The 18,547-nt window shown below is 37.8% G+C and overlaps 1 protein-coding gene and 1 long non-coding RNA gene across 2 annotated transcripts in view; both read right to left on the minus strand.

The window, feature by feature from the left end:
- Positions 1-18,547, minus strand: part of eys (eyes shut homolog) — a 986,043-nt gene that overhangs the window by 657,922 nt on the left and 309,574 nt on the right. The gene's annotated exons all lie outside the window — the stretch shown is intronic.
- LOC138736492 (uncharacterized) lies at positions 1,727-8,708 on the minus strand. Its single transcript, XR_011340310.1, has 3 exons — positions 8,499-8,708; positions 5,888-5,941; positions 1,727-1,888 (listed from the first exon to the last, which is right to left on the minus strand). It is a non-coding gene; the product is annotated as an uncharacterized lncRNA (long non-coding RNA).

Below are 18,547 nucleotides of genomic sequence, written 5' to 3' on the forward strand. Positions count from 1 at the left end.
AAAATTAAATTGTATAATGCTTAATGAGGTTTGGATTTTGTTTTAAGATGGTGGTTTATGTGACTAATATGATGATAGATGTGAAGTTAGTTGATATTTGGTGAAGGTTTATTTTTGTCGAGAAAGTTTTTTTAATCTTTTTTTCTCATGCTACAATTCTTTTTTAAGAATTGATTATTGTTTAATGTTTTTGTTTTTTTTTGTAAGTGGTTTTTTTTCTCTTACATATATTACTCATCTTATTAATCCTTCACTCTTTATTGTGGGGGGGGAGAAGGAGGGGGGGTTGGATTAATTTGAGTCGGTTTATTAATGTTGTGCAATAAATATTGGGGGGGTATAGTTTGTTTAGATTACTGATGTATTGTAATTTCATTATTTCATTTTTAATTTTTTTTAACATAATCTTATATCTTATTCATGTTTTAAAATCTTAAATAAAGTTTAAAAAAAAGGTTGCAGCACAGATTGATAGATTTAAGAAGGCCTATGGGATGCTGGACCATTAATAGGGGTATGAATAGGGGTGTGAATAGTGGTGGAATGTGATTAAACTAGCACCACTGTGAGAAGTAATGGAATGTGATTAGATTAGAACTTGAGAACAGTTAGCTAACAGTTAGTGGACCGACCCCTTGTGTATCAGAATCTTCAAGGACAATGAATTCTGGTTTAAACTGGCAAAATGACCTAGGGTAACCTGCAGTCACTACTGCGCTTGCTTAATGAGAATATAAATATTAACCTGGACGTCCCCAATGACAAGGCTGCCTGATTAACATAGCAAGTGATGTATGAACAAGGAGGAACCCTGTAGTATCAGGGAGGATGGGAAGGCTGTGAAATATTAGGGTTCCGATTGGAAGGAGCTGTGAGGGGAGGTGTCTTTGCTAAGCGCGGAAATGTACAAAAGAGTGATGATTTCAAATCTCCAGTGTGTCTTGGGACTAAGGGACACCCGGCTCTGCAGACCCGAAATAAAACAGAACTTGTTCTCCAAGACTTTGTCTCCTGAGTAGTGATTGTGAACATATTGTATTTTGCAGGGGGAATGAGATCAAGAGTAGAGAAGTCATGCTGCAACTCTACAAATCTCTGGTGAGACTGCACTTTGAGTACTTGTGGTCAGTTCTGGTCATCTCATTATAGGAAAGATGTGGAAGCGATGGAGAGGGTGCAGAGGAGATTTATGAGGATGTGGCCTGCATTGGAAAATAAGTATTATGAGGCAAGGTTAGCAGAGCTGGAACTTTTCTCTTTGGAGTGTAGAAGAATGAGAGGAGACTTGGTAGAGGCATAGATAGGGTGGACAGCCGGCACCTGTTTCCCAGGGCAGGAAAAGCAAATACTAGAAGACACATGTACAAAGTTAAGGGAGGGAAGTTTAGGGGGGGACAACAGAGAAACATTTTTTTTACATGCAGAGAGTTGTGGGTGCCAAGATTGCCTTGCCAGGGATGGTGGTGGAGGATGAAACATTAGGGACATTTAAGAGATTTTTAGACAGGCACATGGATGGATGTAAAATAGAGGATTATGGAGTAGGGAGGGTTTAGTGCTTTTTTAAAAAGAATCTATGAGTTCTCTGTTGTAAATTTTCCTTGGGGCATAGTAATCTTATGCTTGCAACCATTCGGCCTCCACGGTCCCACTGATCGCCCAACATATGTAGACTCATGATGTAATTGGAAATTGGAAAGAAATATTAATAACAAGTGAAACCAGATGATGTTCCCAATCAATTTTTAAAGAATGTTTTACAAGCACAAGTGTTTTTATTTGCTTTTGGGTGCTTCATACAATTACATCCTGAAGACTCCAGTCAGAGCATGATCACGTGGCAAATCTTATTTGTGATGGGATCAACGATGGCTTCAAATCAATCCCCCTAAGTTTTGATTAGAGACAGAGCGCCCAAAGAAAAGTTAAAGAATAAATTCAGTTATGCAAAATCTCTCAGGAGGAAATTAGCTTTTCAACTTTGTTCATGTTTGAATTGAAGGGTGCAGCCTTCTGATGCATTGACTTTGCCTAGACATCATGATAAAATGGTTCATTGATGTACATCTGATCATCTAGCAGAGCACACTATTGATGGGGACATTCACACAGGAGGCATCCATTCCAATAAAAAAATGTCTCTGTACATTTATCTCTCTCTCTCTCTCTCTCTCTCTCTATTTATCTATTTATTTTATCTATCTATGTAAGTGGTTTGCAGAGACTGGAGAATGTCTTGTGCAGCTCAGAGTTCAAAGCATAGAGATGCAGTTGTCAAGGAAACAGTTCACAACAGACTGCTTCCTGTGAAGTTAACCATATTAAATGTACTGCTTGCCGCTCAGTCTACTGATGGTTATTAAGGATGATGACTCAGATGGGATGTTCATAACTAACTGGATCATCTGCATATAGATTATTGATGATCAGAGCAAGTAAAATCATGGGACTCATTTCTTGAGATGTGATTCAAGCAATATCCTGTATTATTCCTCCCTTCCACAAAGATGAAGGGAGATGAGGGGAAATCTAAGCTTTCTAATCAGACTTTATTCTGATGCCTGTGAGTCAGTGGGAGGAGGATTGAACTTACATGAAATTGAACTTGCATGAGAGAGCAACAGGGTTGAAGAGTGCATCCAAAAGCATCATGTATGGGGTACAGTGGTTTACTGGTTAAACTAATTCATCAATATCCAGAGACCAGCACCATGAAGCTATTATAACATGATGAAATCTTACCATGGGCACTGGGTAATTTAATTACAAGGAAATAAATTTAGAATAAAACTGGTATCTGGAATGGTGACAATGAAAGGACCAGATATTGTCGAGAACAAAACAAATGGTTTACCAATAAATTTAGAGGTGGAAATCTACTCCAAACACATTAATCTGGTGGAGCTTTAACTGCTTTCTCAATTGAGGGTAATTGGGAATACACAATAAATGGTGGCTTGGCCAGTAATGTCCAATCCTAGGATTGAATTTTAAAAAACATTCCTGCAATCATCAAAATGACTTCATCTTTCTCCCTGACGATGAGCAAATATTACAGAAGAAAACAAACTCTAGAAAATAAATCATCGTGGTAATTTTCCTACATGCACCCAAATGAGTCTTTCATGATCAGAAATCCTTGAATCACAGAAATATTATTTTACTGTTGTGGGATAGGTCTGAGAGATCCATTGACACGATCTGCACCTCCCACCACTAATGAACAGGAACCACAGACTGAAGGACACACTCTCTTCTCCATCATCCCATCAGGGAGAAGACTTATGAGTATTAAAGCATGCACCAACAGGCTTAAATAAACTTTCTTGCTTGCAGCCATCAGGCTCCTGAATGAACCCCACAATAGTGTTCTCATGCTCCTACTGCTGGGTGTTAATTAATTTTCCTTTCCATTGTTATCTCACCTCTGCATTAAAAAAAAATTAGACATACAGCACAGTAACAGGTCCTTCTGGCCCATAAGCCTGTGCTGCCCCAATACCCCAATCAACCAACAACCCTCACACATTTTGAAGGGTGGGAGGAAACCAGAGTACTTGTAGGAAACCCATGTTGAACTGGGTCACTGGAGCTGCAATATTGTTGTTCTAACCACTACACTAACTGTGCCACCCATTGTGCTCTTTATATGGTGACATGCATGTTCGCAGTAATCCGTTAGTCTATTCACAGAAAAACCCTTCTCACTGTACAAAATATTTTGTGACAAATTTAAATACATCGATGCAGTGCATAATTTCAGCAGATTATTCAATCGAGAACCATGACATTGCAATTTTGTCACCAAACACTGGTTTTGAACAGCAACCTCGCTCCAATAGGCTGAAGTACCCACTTGCTTCGAGGCAGCCACAGGTGATGTAGATAAGTGCAGTGACAGGCTTAAATGAGTACTGGTCATAGGTCAGACGTCAATGATCATTTAGTGTTTCAAGAGGTTGATCATGGCTTACAGTACCTCGAACCAAGCAGCCACCTTCAATCCACTCCAATTTGCTTATTGACACAATAGATACTATCTCCCTAGCCCTGCAATCAGCCTGGGAATAACTGGACAACAAGGGCACCTATGTCAGAGCACTATTTATCAATTAAAACTATTGCTTTCAACACAATAGTACCGAACAAACAAATCCAAAGCTATGTGACTTTGGTCTCAGCACGCCTCTCCGCAATTGGATCCATAACTTTCTGTCATAAAAGCCACAATCAGTAGGGATTGGTGGCAGTACCTCTGATGTACCATCAGTAATTACAAAAGGCTGATATTGTGAAACTATCAGGCTTTTATTAACTAAAGACTGGAACCACTGACAACCTCATCAACTAATCGAAACCAAGAGAAAGGCGAACATGCAAGGGGCTATGGGTAGGATCAGTCTTGGGAGGCGTGTCCAGTCAGCAGCAGCCAATTGTGATACAATAGTGGTTTACCACAACCTCCTCAACTCAGGGGCATTACAAAGCTGTGCACTCAGACCCCAGTTTTAATCTATAAATTCAGGTATGAAACTTCTGTCATAGGCAGGATCTCTAACAACGAGGAGTCGCAGCACAGAAGAGAGATGGAGGTGCTTCGGTGCCTGGACAACCTCTCCCTCAATGTTTGCAAGATCAAGGAACTTATTATAGACTTCCAGGATAGGGACAGAGCTCATTCCACGGTCCGCATCAATGGTACTGAGGTGGAGAGTAAATTCTCGGGGTTAAACATTTCCAGTGACTTGTCAAGGTCCACCCTCATTGATGCAATGGGCAAGGAAGCACACCAGTACCTCTATTTCCTTAGAAGCCTGAGGAAATTTGGTATATTACTTGCATCTCTTAACAATTTCTTCAGATACACCACTGAAAGCATCTTATCAGGAGTATCATGTATGGTATGGGTGCTGTTCTATTCAAGACTGCAAGAATCTGCAGAGTGTTGTGAATATAACTCAGGCAATCACATACACACTCCTCCTCTTTATCGATTCTCTCTGCCTTGAAAAAGGAGTGAACATATTAAAAGATTCATCCCACTCCACACTTCCATTTTTGTGTTTGATCTGCAATGCTATGTAGGCCCATTGGTCTGCTTGCATACAACCTCCATTACAGCTCCTTGGTACATGTGACAACCAACTTAAACTTGGAGTTTCCTCCATGAGAGTCTTCTAATCTGTTGCAAAACAATCAAGAAACAAGAAAGATCAGAGATTCTTTGGGCATATGTGGGTTGAAAGTGTAATGTAAGTACACTGAGACTTTTATAACTGCCCATCAAAACCTCTGGTTCATCAAACCACCTGCAAAAACCAACTCCTGAGTAAAATTACGCTCAAATGCACTTGTCTCCAACTGTTCTCCAATCCCATGAGTCTTTGAATGCAGTGAGTAAATTTCCAGGCCCAGCAGGATAGAAAACCAGTATTTCAGGTCCTTCAATTGCAACTTTTTGAGTTTTTTTTTCATTTAATTTATATTTTGCAAGTTCCTGCTGTGCACTTTATGTTTATGTTTATTTCAAGTGATCCTTTATGGTAGGAGTATGTGTCACATTAATAATTGAAAAACATTCCTTATTTGAAGGTTCTTTGGCATGCTGCAGCTGAATGATGTGCAAAATGTTCTGAAATTTAAACGTTCCCACTTAAGGAGAAATGTATTGATCTGTGTCTTTTGGGGTTCAACTGTGTCTGTTTCAAAGATAAAAACTAAAACATCAAATTCTGGGATCTTGAGCAAACGAAGAATTGCTGGAGAATTCTTGAAGGTTCCAAACCAGAAACACTGACCAAATGTTCTGTCTGTCTCTCCAGCAATACTTTGTTCTGGGACTGTTTCAAATTCAGTCCCATCCTAATGAGATTGAAAAGATACTTACTTGGCTGTAACTTAACAAAGGCCACATTAGATGCATCTTGCACTCAATTTCGAGCTATGAAGGAAACATAAAGGAAATATGTAACAAGCATTCTCCCAACTCAAACTGGTGGCAGCTGTTCCATCGTGGACAGATTGCATTGACGCTCTTTGGAAAAACCGGGAATTAGAAAAATGTTCTGTTATGCAATTTAAAATCAAGGATTGAACATAGATCGTCCTTAGAGGACTGTAACTGAATCTAAAACATGTAAATATAGCAGTAGAGAGACTTCCATGACAATCTACACTAAATGTTGATTCAAGGATGAAATTAGTGGCAGTGGAGTACAGGCCGACATTGCAGCACTGCATACAGAAACATAAATAGCTGCTTTAAGGCTCAGTTGGAAATAATCATGCTTGCTGAAAGTGAAAGACTAGATAAAATTGGCAATGCACTTTGAGGCAGGAAATATAAAGGGTTTACGAAAGGACATAATTGGTTTTGATTATATGGTCATCAAGTTGCCAACAAGCTGTCAAAAGGAATATTGAGCACATTTTATTGCAAAGTTAGTTTTGCAAGCTCTTGCTTCTTACCAGCCCCATGGAATTGTTCATCAATTTCAGCAAATAAAATTTATCCTGCAGAAATCAATGCATTGTAGTGGAGTCGCTACTGCTACAGCCAGGTTATAGCTCACGGTTAAAGCACCTCGGCTGTAGCTTGAAACTGGCAGAGGAAAGAAGACACGCATGCCAGTAGAGTGTATTCAACACTGAGTTTTTTGAGGGGTGGCTCTGCCTTTGATAGTCAGCTCACTGAGGCGTGGCTTGAGCGGGCCAGCCACCAATTGGTTGGTTCCAGCATCCAGGCCTTGATTGGGCCCTCTGCGATTTGCTGGCAGTTGTTGGCCAGTTCCACCATTCCACCAATGGCCTATGAAAATGGGCATATCAGCCCGTGCGAGGTTTTGCCAGTTGCTGTGTTCGACGGCCATTTCTGGTGTTGGCCCGAGGTGTGGGCCGCAGGCTGCTACAGTATAATATTAATTTCATATAAATCATGGGTGAGGTAGAAGAAAAATAGAGGGATATATTTGAATAATTTAACCAAAAGTACCACAGGGCATTGGAGATGGTTCAGAAATGAGTGACAAATAGTTTTGTGTGGGAGATTAGAATCTATTGTCATAAACAAGTCATGACATTCGGTGCTATGCGCAGCATCATAGTGCAAACATTCATATCATAATCATCTTACTATAAAAAAATAAAAATAATAGAGCACGAAAAGTAAGGCAGTGTCTTTGGTTCATTGATTATTCAGGAATCTGATGGCAGTTGGGAAGAAGCTGCCCTTTTCCATTGAGTGCTCCTCCTTAGGCTCTTGTATCCTTTTCCTCGGTGGTAGTTGAGTGAAGAAGACATGGCCTGAGTGTGGGGTTCTTTGAGAATAGAGGCTGCTTTTTTAAATCAGTGCCTCATGGAGATGACCTTGATGGAGTGAAGTCTGGTGCTTGTGATGTTGCAGGCAAAATTAACAACCCTTTGGTTGTTAATTCTTGGCCTGAGAGTTGGTGCCTCCATACTAGGTAGTGATGCAACCAGCCAGAATGTTCTCCACAGTACACCTGTAGAAGTTTATGAGAGTCTTCAATGACGTACCAAACCTCCTCAGACATCTCACAAAGTATAGCCGCTGGCAAGTCTTCTTTGTGATTGCATCAACGTGGAGGTTCCAGGAAAGATCCTTGGAGATGGTGACACCCAGGAATTTGAAATTCTTGATCCTCTCCACTACTGAGCACTCAATTATCTCCTTGGTTTTGCTGACGTTGACCACAAGGTTGTTGTCATTACACCATTTGTCAAGCTGATCTATTTCCCTCCTGTACACTTCCTCATTGCCGTTTCCATTCAGCCAATAGCAGTAGAGAGACTTCCATGACAATCTACACTAAATGTTGATTCAAGGATGAAATTAGTGGCAGTGACTTGTAGATGGCATTTAAATTGTGCTGGCCACACAGTCAAGAAGAGTTCAAAAGTTTTTGCTACCATATTTTCACATGGCCAAATTGAAGAACTGAAAAATTCAATCAAGATGAAATAAATCTGCACATTATATTTGTGTTGTGGTTTATCTATTTCTGATTAGGGAAGAATGGGTTCCTGGTTAGAAAGTGCTTAAAAGTAAAAAAAATTCTCTCTTGTTTTCTAATCTGGTCAGGAAGCATCACTGTATGGTTCAGGAACTACTCTGCCTAAAACTGAAAGAAACTGCAGTGAGTTTTGAATACAGCTCAGATCATCACAGTTAACCCCCTCCCCTCCCCTCCATCCACTCCATCTAGTCCTCAAACAAGCAGGCAACATACTAAACGACGTATCACACCACACCAACACTCTCCTCATCTCCACTCCTGTGGGGGAAAAAATTCACAAATGTTAAGGTCACATACCATCAGATTGAAGATCAGATTTTTCCACACTGCTAGAAGACACCTGAATGAACCTCACATGAAAAAATAATGTTGCCTTTGTTTCATTCTAACTGAGCACTGTAATTTTGCTCTTTGTACTGTACTTTACTTGCTTAACAATAACGAAAGAAGTTGTTTACTTACTGGATAGCATAGAAAATACATTTTTCCACAGTACTTCAGAACACATTACAATAAACTGAGTTAAACAGAAAAATCCCTTGGTCACCAGAGATTTCAACACTCAGTCACTGGCAGTGGAGTGCATCATTTAATCAAAGGCATGGATAATGGCTTTAGCAGTGATTGTGCTGAGTTATGTACAAGGGAGAAACAGGTGGTCATTGTGATGTCACAGACATATAGACCAAAGCGCAGGAGTGACACCAAGATTGTGACTTGGCTGGCTCAGTTTCACCCAAACAATGGCCTAAATTTGTAAGATGCTGTTGAGAGGTAGTTAAAAAATCAAAGATAAAAGGGAAAATCCTTGGAAGCTTCCAGAGGTAACGCTATTGGTAGTGGAAGAGTCTTACAGTTGATAAATCTACAACCAATTAATTCCATAGAGGCATGGTCAATATTCTAATGACCTGATCTGAAATGCTATTTCTGAGAGGAGATGACAAGATGAGTGCTTATTGTTATATTTTATGAGTACAATGGACAGATGCACTGAAATTCTCATTGGCTACAACTAACTGGTATATTAGATATTCCAGCTACTAAAGAATACATTAAATTGCCACAAAATGCCAAAACAAAAAAAGAGAAAATAAATATAAAACACAATCTACAGATACTATGATTGAAGTCAAATTACAATGTGGGAGAAACTTAGCAAGTCAAACTGTGTAATTTATATCACAAAGATACATAACCAATTTTTTGGGCTTGCAGCTGATGCAAGAAAAAAATGTCATTTCAATAATGCAGACAGATCTTTTGGTAGCCATGGACTAATTTATGGTTAGAATAGTACAAGGAGGTTCAAGAGCCTGATAGCTGTTGGAAAATAACTAGTCTTAAACCAAAAATTGCTGGACTTCAGAGTTTAGTATCTTCTGCCTGAAGGTATCCAGGGTGAGAGAAATCTTTTGTGATATTGGCTGCTTTCTTGAGGCAGTGGCTCACATAAATGTCTTCATTGGATGGGAAGTTGGTGCCCATGATGGAAATGGCTAGGTTTGCCACTTTTTGCAGCTGACTACATTCCTGGGCAGTCAAGTTTTCAATCCAGGCCATGATTCAATCAGTCAGCATACTTTCCACAGTACACATGCAGAAGTTCAGCAGTATTCAGCAATATGCCAAACCTCCTCAAACTCCTTATAAAGTAAAGGCATTAGTGGGCTTTTTTCAGTTACCTCGGTGCGTTGGCTCCAGGGGATTTAACTGACATAAGGACTCCTAGAAACTTGCTCTGTCTACCGCCATCCCATCAATGAAGACTAGTGTGGTCCTTCTGATTTCTCCACAAAAGCTGCCTGATCTGCTGAATACTTTATTTTAATGTTCGATACATCATGTTATTTTTTTCTAACAGATTTAGATTTTCAACTTTGTTAGGTTGGAAGTGAAGGACTGAAGCTTTGTTTCCGAGCACAAATATACCTTGAGCTGACACTCAATGTGCAGAAGCATTCATGGAGCTTGCTGGACAGGTCACAACAAAACATTATACATATTTATAATCCTTGACATCAATGGACTCTCTGTAATTAATGAGGAGTGCTAAAACAATTGTGTTTTTTTTTCTCCAAACAGTATTATGCTCACTCATCTATCATCCAGGACTGTCTGGGGAAGAAAGCAGATAATAAACCACAGGTAGTCTTTTGCTTGTGTGGTATCAAGGACCAATACGATCTTGCCATTCAGCCCTTGTGTCCTTTCTAGGATTCAGTGAGGTGATGGCTAATTGCATCTTGACTCTATTCCTAACCACCTTGGTGTTGGAATGTTTAATTTCATTGTCTTATAAAAATCTACCACTTTTGATTTTGGCCATTTGCCATTGATAATTTTAAGGGGAATTTCCAAATTTCCATTTGCCCATAATGTGAATGAGTGGTTTATGAGCTCTGTAATTTTAAGGTTGCAACCTCTTTGTTGGTACAGTTAGCAAAGAAACTATCTTTCTTGGCTGCCAAATCCTTAACCCATAAGTAGTTTGCAACCTCAATCGTTTATCAACGGAATTTTATTTAATCTCTATCCCCTCTATATGTGTGCAGGCACATTTCATCTCTGCATGGCGAGAGAATCTGGTGTTAATAGGTTTCTAAATAAGTCACAAATCTTTTATAGGTTGTTTGATGAATTTTATTTTTTTTAAATGTATAAATGAACAACTCGTGAATGCATGCAGTTCCATACTGGTCCAGTTATCGTTGCAGAAAAAATATGCTGGCAAACACTACACTCAGCTGCAGTGCAACATCTGCCACAGGAAGTTTATTTTCTTGTGAAGTTAGTGGTTGCAGAAAAAAAAAGTTGCAAAATTTGCAGAAAATCGATGAAATAACAAATGACAAAAAGGCTGTGGTTGACAGAAGAATCTTGGGATTGAGGCTAAAATAAAAGACTGTGATAGAAAAGACAAATAATCTGATTTACTGCAAGGTTAGAGAGGTCAATTTATAAATGAAAGAAGAAAGGAAATGTTGCTATCGATAAAAATAGAGTTTGACTGTTACTGGATCTGCCAGTTAATGGATTTTTCATTAATGGGAGCTCAGAAGTTTTGTGGCAGGTGATTTTTTTTTCCCTCCATCGCTTTCTCACTTCCAATGACCTGGCTTTGAGTGCACTCGTGAACGATGAGATCAAGGATTCCTGGAGCTCAAATTTATTCTGAAATGTGGACATATGAGGATTTATGCACCAAATGTTGATGATAAAGCGTTTATTCATGATACTTTTGTGTTTTTAGCTGAAGCACATGATAGGAGGGGATTTTAATTGTTGTCTTGATCCAGTTTTGGTTAAAATGATAAGATCAGTTGCTCGACTAAAGCACCAAAGGTAACTTTGAGCGTAATAAAACAGTTGAACTTGGTAGATATTGGCAAAGGTTAAATTCTAAAGAAAGGGATTATTCTTTTTATTCACATAGGCACGACTCTAATTTTAGAATAGACTAATTTTTTATATCAGCCCAACTGCAAGGAAGAGTTATACATGTGGACTATAAGGCCAGAATTTTGTCTAATCACTCACTGCTTTCAATGACACGTTTGGTTCCAAAGAAGGAGTGAGCAGTTTATAGGTGGAGACTTTTTTCTACATTGCTGAAGAGGGTGGATTTGTGTGACTTTATAACAAAGCAAATCCAAGAATTTTTGAAATAAATTCTAATTCAATAGTTAATAATTTATTTGTTTGGGATGCATTGAAGGCATACTTCAGTGGTCAGATAATGTTTTACAGTGAAAATTAAGAAAGATTATATGAAAGAAATTGACCAATTGGAAATGGAAATAGAAGATTTGGAGAAGGATTTACAAAGGAAGGTTTCAGATGAAAAAAGAAAGAAATTAATAATAAAAAACTTCATTATAATACTATTCAGACTTACAGAACAGAAAAATTAATTAAGAGAACCAAACAGGTATTATGAATTAGGAGAAGGGGCCCATAAGGTTCTTGTGTGGTAGTTAAAAACAGAACAAATTTCTAGAATAATTAATGCTGTTAGGAAAAGGCCAAAGAGGATTACTTATAAACCTCCGGAAATTAGTGATTTATTTAAAGATTTGTATTCTTCTTTGGCTTGGCCAAATTAGAATTTATATAAATTCTAATTTATATAAACCTTAGTCTAGTAGAGATGAAGTTAATTTTTTTTTTGGCTCAGATAAGTTTATCTAGTTTGAAATATTAAGATCAAAGACATTGAGATGTTCCTTTTACAGCAAGAGAAGTCAGTGAATCACAATCCATTGCAAAAGGTAAGTCACTGGGGAAGGAAGGTTTTCCGCCCGAGTTTTTTAAAGAAGTTTAAGCACCTATTAATACTTCCTTTTTGGAGATGTTAAATCAAGTGGCAGAATCTCATTCCTTACTGGAATCTTTCTCACTGCAATAATAATAGTTATACCAAAAAAAGATAGGGATCTGTTAAATCCAGCATCTTGTGGACTGATATCATTGCTCAATGTGGATTATAAAACTGTTGGAAAATATTTAGCAAATAGATTAGCTAAATATTTACTAAATTTAATTCATATGGACCAAACGGGAATTGTCAAAAAGCAATAATCTGCTGATAACATTGCTAAATTGGTTAGCCTAATTAATTTAGCTCAGAAAGGAGACAATTTAAGTGTGGCTGTAGTCTTGGATGCAGAGAAGGCCTTTGATAGACTAGAATGGGATTTTGTTTGTTTAAAGTATTAGAAAAGTTTGACTTTGGCTTGACATTTATCAATTGGGTTAAAGCCTTATATAAAAATCCTTGTGCAAGGGTGATGATTAATGGACAAGTTTCTACTTCTTTTCAATTAACTAGATTGAGACAGCAGGGTTGTCCTTTATCACCAGCATTGTTTATTTTGGCAATAGAACCCTTAACAGAGCTTATAAAACAAGATTTTAAGATTAAGGGAATAAAGGTTAATCAAGAGGAATATAAAATTATTTTATTTGCTGATGATGTTTTTTTTTGACTGATCCTATAAATTCTTTGTCTCAATTGCATGCAAGATTGGAAGAGTATCGGGAAACATCTGGGTATAAAATTAATTGGGAGAAAAGTGAAATTATGCCTTTAATTAAGGGTGATGATATTTAGTGTAAAATGGCTACAAATTTAGGTGGCCAGATGCTGGAATAAATATTTAGGCATTTAGGATGATAATGATTTTTTAAAAATATATAAATTATTTACCTTTATTTAATAAAATTGCTGAGGATTTGAATAAGTGGAATATCCGACCTATTACCTTATTAGGTAGGGCAAATACTGTTAAAATGAATATTTTCCATAGAGTTCAATATGTTTTTTCAGTCAATTCCTCAACCATTTTTAAAGTATTTAAATGCAATTGTTAGGAAGTTTTTATGGAAGGAAAATGGTGAGTGTTTCTTTGGAAAAACTGACCTGGAAGTTTGAATTTGGGGACTTACAACTTCCCCATTTTAAGAATTATTATAAAACTCCTCAATTGAGATTTATTAATGTATTGTTTAATTTAGATAAAATTCCTGCTTGGGTTATTAAAGAACTTAGTAAAATAGGAGAAATAAATTTACAAGATTTTATCCATAAATGGAATTCTAAATTTTTGGTAGGAAGTAGGGAAACACCTATTTTGAAACACTTGATTGAATTGTGGAATAAAAATGATTATGAAATAGGTAGGAAAGGTTTAGTTTCATGAAAAATGTCCCTTTGTCAGAACAGACTTACTCCATTTTCTATAGATAATCAATTTTTGAGGACTTGGATGCGGATGGGTATTCAGAGGATAGAGGATTGTTTTGAGAATGGAAGATTTATAACATTCGAACGAATGAAGAGTAAATTTAACATGCCTAATAATACTTTCCTTTGCTATTATCAAGTTAAGGCATTTTTGATGAATAAAATAGGTCTGAGTTTGATGATACCTAGCTGGAGTGAATTGGAATTATTGATTCATAATGGCAATGTAAGTAAATTTTTTTCTGTAATGTATAATTTACTTCAAATGAAAACCCCAAAAATAGGGGTGCATAAATCAAGATTAAGATGGAAAGTGGATCTAAACAGACAAATAAATAAGAAAGATTGGATGGAATTATGTAAGAATACTATGACAAAAAAAAATGTTAGATACACGTTAGTTCAATATAATTTTTACATCAGTTATATTTAACTCCTCAACAACTAAACAAATTGAATCCTGCTATATCAGATTTAAGTTTTACATGTGGACGTGAGATTGGAACTTTTTTGCATTCTATTTGGCTGTGTCCTAAACTTAAACATTTTTGGTTGGAAGTTGGTAACATTTTGGAACAAATTACAAAGATTAAGTTCCCACAGGATCCAATGAAATTCTTATTGGGTAATATTAAGGTTCTAAGACCTAAATTAAAATTAACTCAGTATCAAACTTGATTTGTACAAATTGCTTTAGCAGTTTCTAGGAAATGTATAGCAATATCATGGAGGTCAGATACAGATTTAGGTATGAAAAGATGGCACGCCGAACTTCGTAGCTGTACACAACTTGAGAATATTACTTAGTTTATGAAACAAATATCATGCATGTTGGAAAATATGGCACCCATATTTACAAAATGTGGGTTTGTATGTTTAATAGACTCTCTGAAGACTTCATTTCTTGTTTACCTCCAATAATAGACTTTATGATATTAATGCTCTATTCCCTTGGCATTTTCTGGTCTTTTTTCTTTCCAGGGGTTTGGATGGAGGGGATATGGAGGGGGGGGGGGGTTATATACCACACGCATAACCTTTTGAAATGACTTCTGAATTCAATGTAATGTAATTATTTATTATTGTGGTGTAAAATTTGTAAATAAATAAAAAGATTCCTGGACCTCCTTACTATTCCACTTGACGTCACTTTGAATGGCTTTGTCTTAGGTTTGAAAGCAAAAATTAACAATTGTGTGGAGCACTGCATGATTTCAAGAGATCCCAGAGCAATACCAAGTCCATCACTGTGGTTCAGCTGTTGTTGTGATGAAGGAAATGGGGGAATACAAACTCTGCAAAGCAAGGTTTAATAAACAGGAGTTTCACCCAACTTTAACATTCCATGGGTACTCTTTCTCAAACAAAAACATAATAATGATATAAAATAGACAGGAACATCTCTTGCGCAGGGAGATGGAACCCTTGTTCAGTTCAAGTCATCAATTTTAATATCAAATATCCTTGCTCACTGCCCTGCCCTGCCAAGCATACCTCATTACTGCTTCCACTTCTAATCAAATGTGACTTTTTTTATTTGTTATTTCTAAAGTGCAAATTTATTGCTATGGCACTGCCAGAATGCAGCCCTCCCTAAAGAGAAACATATCGGAGCTAAAGGTGAGGCAAAGGATTGTCACTGAATTTTCTCATTAGTGAAATTGGCAAGTTAAGCCTAATATTAGGGCAATTTTATGGTGTGGGAATCTCCCAACAAAGAAGTGAATTAATTCCCCCCCCACACCCCAATATACAAAGCAAATTTATCTCAAGCATCTAATAACATCCTGCTCCCTTCCAAGGTACAGTACATTTCTGATTATCCGAAAACCACTTAACCAAAATTCTCAGTTATCTGAAGTTTTTTTCAGCAGTAATATGATGTTGCACGTTGAAAAACAAAATATATTTTCTTAAATTTATGCATTTATCTTTTTTGGAAAGAATTAAACATTATTTCATGCTTGAAAAACCTTCCATTGTTTTTTCTTGTTGCTTAACCCAGTGATTCTCAACCTTTTTCTTTCCACTCACATACCACTTTAAGTAATCCTATGCCATTGGTGCTCTGTGATTAGTAAGGGATTGTTTAAGGTGGGATGTGAGTGGGAAGGGAAGGTTGAGAATCACTGCTCTAGACCCAATTGTTACTGAAATATTTTGCTAGAGAAAAATTGTCACTGGCCCATGCCCGTTGAAACCGTGCACATAACAAGTCAATTTAGAATGATTAAAATCGTGGCTTTCAAACTTTTTCTTTCCACCCACATACCACCTTAAACAATCCCTGACTAAGCACAGAGCACCGATGGCATAGGAAATACTTAAAGTGGTATGTGAGTGGAAAGGAAAAGGTTGAGAACCACTGGTTTAACCGCTGATTTTACTGATGCTACTGGGCTGCTAAAGAAATTTCTCAGTTATCCAAAAAGTCCAGTTAACCAAAAAACAACTGGCCCCAAGCGTTTTGGATAATCGGAAACATAACGTGTCTGAGAAGTGGTGTTGAACATACATCAAAGTGACTGTAAAATACACCAAATTGTGCACAGAGATTTCTCTTTCCAGTGTTCATTATTATGATATTCTTTGCTCTGATAGCATTGTTTATGACTTGGAAACTCATTATGATCACAGAATTAGCTGATATTAATGCAAAGTCCTCCTGCGAATATTCTAAGTAGCAGAATCAAGGATCATTGCATTGGGAATGAGCCTAGACTTTTACTCCGAGCCATACACAAGGGAAGGCTTCCAACCATTGCTGCAGCAGAATTAAAATTCCAATTTTCTGAAGGTCCAAGGCAGTGGTTTTCAAACTGCCTCCCTGAACACACATACCACCTTAAGCAATCCCTTACTAATCATAGAGCAGGTATGGCATAGGGATTGCTTAAAATGGAATGTGAGTTTAGGGGACAGTATGAAAACCACTGATCGAAGTGAAGAACTTCCCTCTGGTAATGTGTTGTCCTGACCGGTGATGCGTTCTGCTTTGAATAGTCGATAAGAAATGGGCCTGGATTTTTTAAAAAATTGCATTCTTTCTTCTGCACGTGCTTACATGCATAATAGTCCATGCTGTTTCATTCAGAACTGAAAATATTTTGAAGTTAAAATTTTTGGGCTATTCCCTCACAGAGTGATGTTGCTTGCTAATTTACAAGGAGAGCTTTGAAATAAATTGAATTGAATTATTTATTGTCAAATTTGCCAGGATACAGGATAAGAGGATATAGACAGGACGCAGAGTTGGGCAGAAAAGTGGCAGATGGATTTCAATCCAGATACGTGCGAGGTGATGCACTTTGAAGGACAAACCAGAAGGCTGAGTACAGGGTTAATGGTCGGCTACTTAAGAGTGTGGATGAACAGAGGGACCTTGGGGTTCAAATCCATACATCCCTCAGGACACCACACAGGTTGATAGGATAGTTAAGAAGGGATGCTGGGCTTCATTAATAGGGGGATTGAATTCAGGAATAGAGAGATCATGTTGCAATTCTACAAATCTCTGATGAGACCACACATCAAGTATTGTGTTTCAGTTTTGGTCACCTTATTATAGGAAGGATGTGGAAGCTATGGAGAGGGTGCAGAGGAGATTTACCAGGATGTTGCCTGGATTGGGAAACAAGTTTTATGAGGCAAGGTTAGCAGAGCTGGGACTTTACTCTTTGGAACGTAGAAGAGTGAGAGGAGACTTGACAGAGGCCTATAAGATTATGAGAGACACAGGTAGGGTGGACAGCCAACATCAGTTTCCCAGGGAAGGATCAGCAAACACCAGAGGACATATGTCCAAAGTTAATGGAAGGAAGTTTAGGGGAGGCATCAGGGGTAAGTGTTTTTTTTTTACACAGAGAATTGTGGATGCCAGAAATATCTTGCTGGGGATGGTGGTGAGGGCATTTAAGAGACTCTTGGGTATGGTGGGACGGGAGTGTAATAGTGTGAGGGAAGAAGGTGAATCTTGAACTCTCCCAGGAGAAATTAAATCAAAACACAAAAAAAATGTTTTTAAATCAAAGTTCCAGACCCCACCTGCATTGTGCTGGGCATGGGAAGAGGAAAGAAGATAGCTAAAAATAAGAAAACTGTAAGTAAAGACCCAAAGAAAATGGAGAAGTTGCAGCCTACCTCAATGTTGGAGCCTGAGCCTTAGGCTCCACAAATGACACGGGCAATGATGGCTTATTTGAAGCAAGCAACAGCGCCACCCCTCTGGGGAACTGGAGAAGATGGCGCTAGAGCTGTGCAGACCTTGCCTGAATAATATCAAACCGTAGTGTGCATGCGCAAGGGTTTTTTCCCGTGCACGCGTGAAACAAAAGAATAGGTTTCTGAATGGAGACTCCATAGCACCACTACTAATAGTGTTAGAAATAAGGAACTGCAATGTGGAGGTGAAATGTCAGAAACAGCTATCTTTCAGAAAGGTAGTGACCAAAAGGAAAAAGGAGATCAAGAAGAATCAGATGAAGAGGATGAAGAAGACGTTGGAGGGGGTTCTTCAGAGGTAAAAGGTCAAGCTGCAACAATACAGAGGCTTTCATTAATGATGGATCAATTTCAGATTTTAAGAGGAGATTTACTAAACATAGAAGTGATATGAAGGACATTAGAAGTGATATGAAGAAATATGCTGTGGAAGTTAATAAAGTTAAAGAAAATGTTCAGGGAGTTGGATTGAATGTGCAGATGGTCAAAATGACATGAATATTTGTATGGATAGAATTGAGAAGGCTGAGAGTTCAGAATCTGT

This window comes from Narcine bancroftii, chromosome 6, assembly GCF_036971445.1.
Source record: "Narcine bancroftii isolate sNarBan1 chromosome 6, sNarBan1.hap1, whole genome shotgun sequence".
Classification (NCBI taxonomy): domain Eukaryota; kingdom Metazoa; phylum Chordata; class Chondrichthyes; order Torpediniformes; family Narcinidae; genus Narcine; species Narcine bancroftii.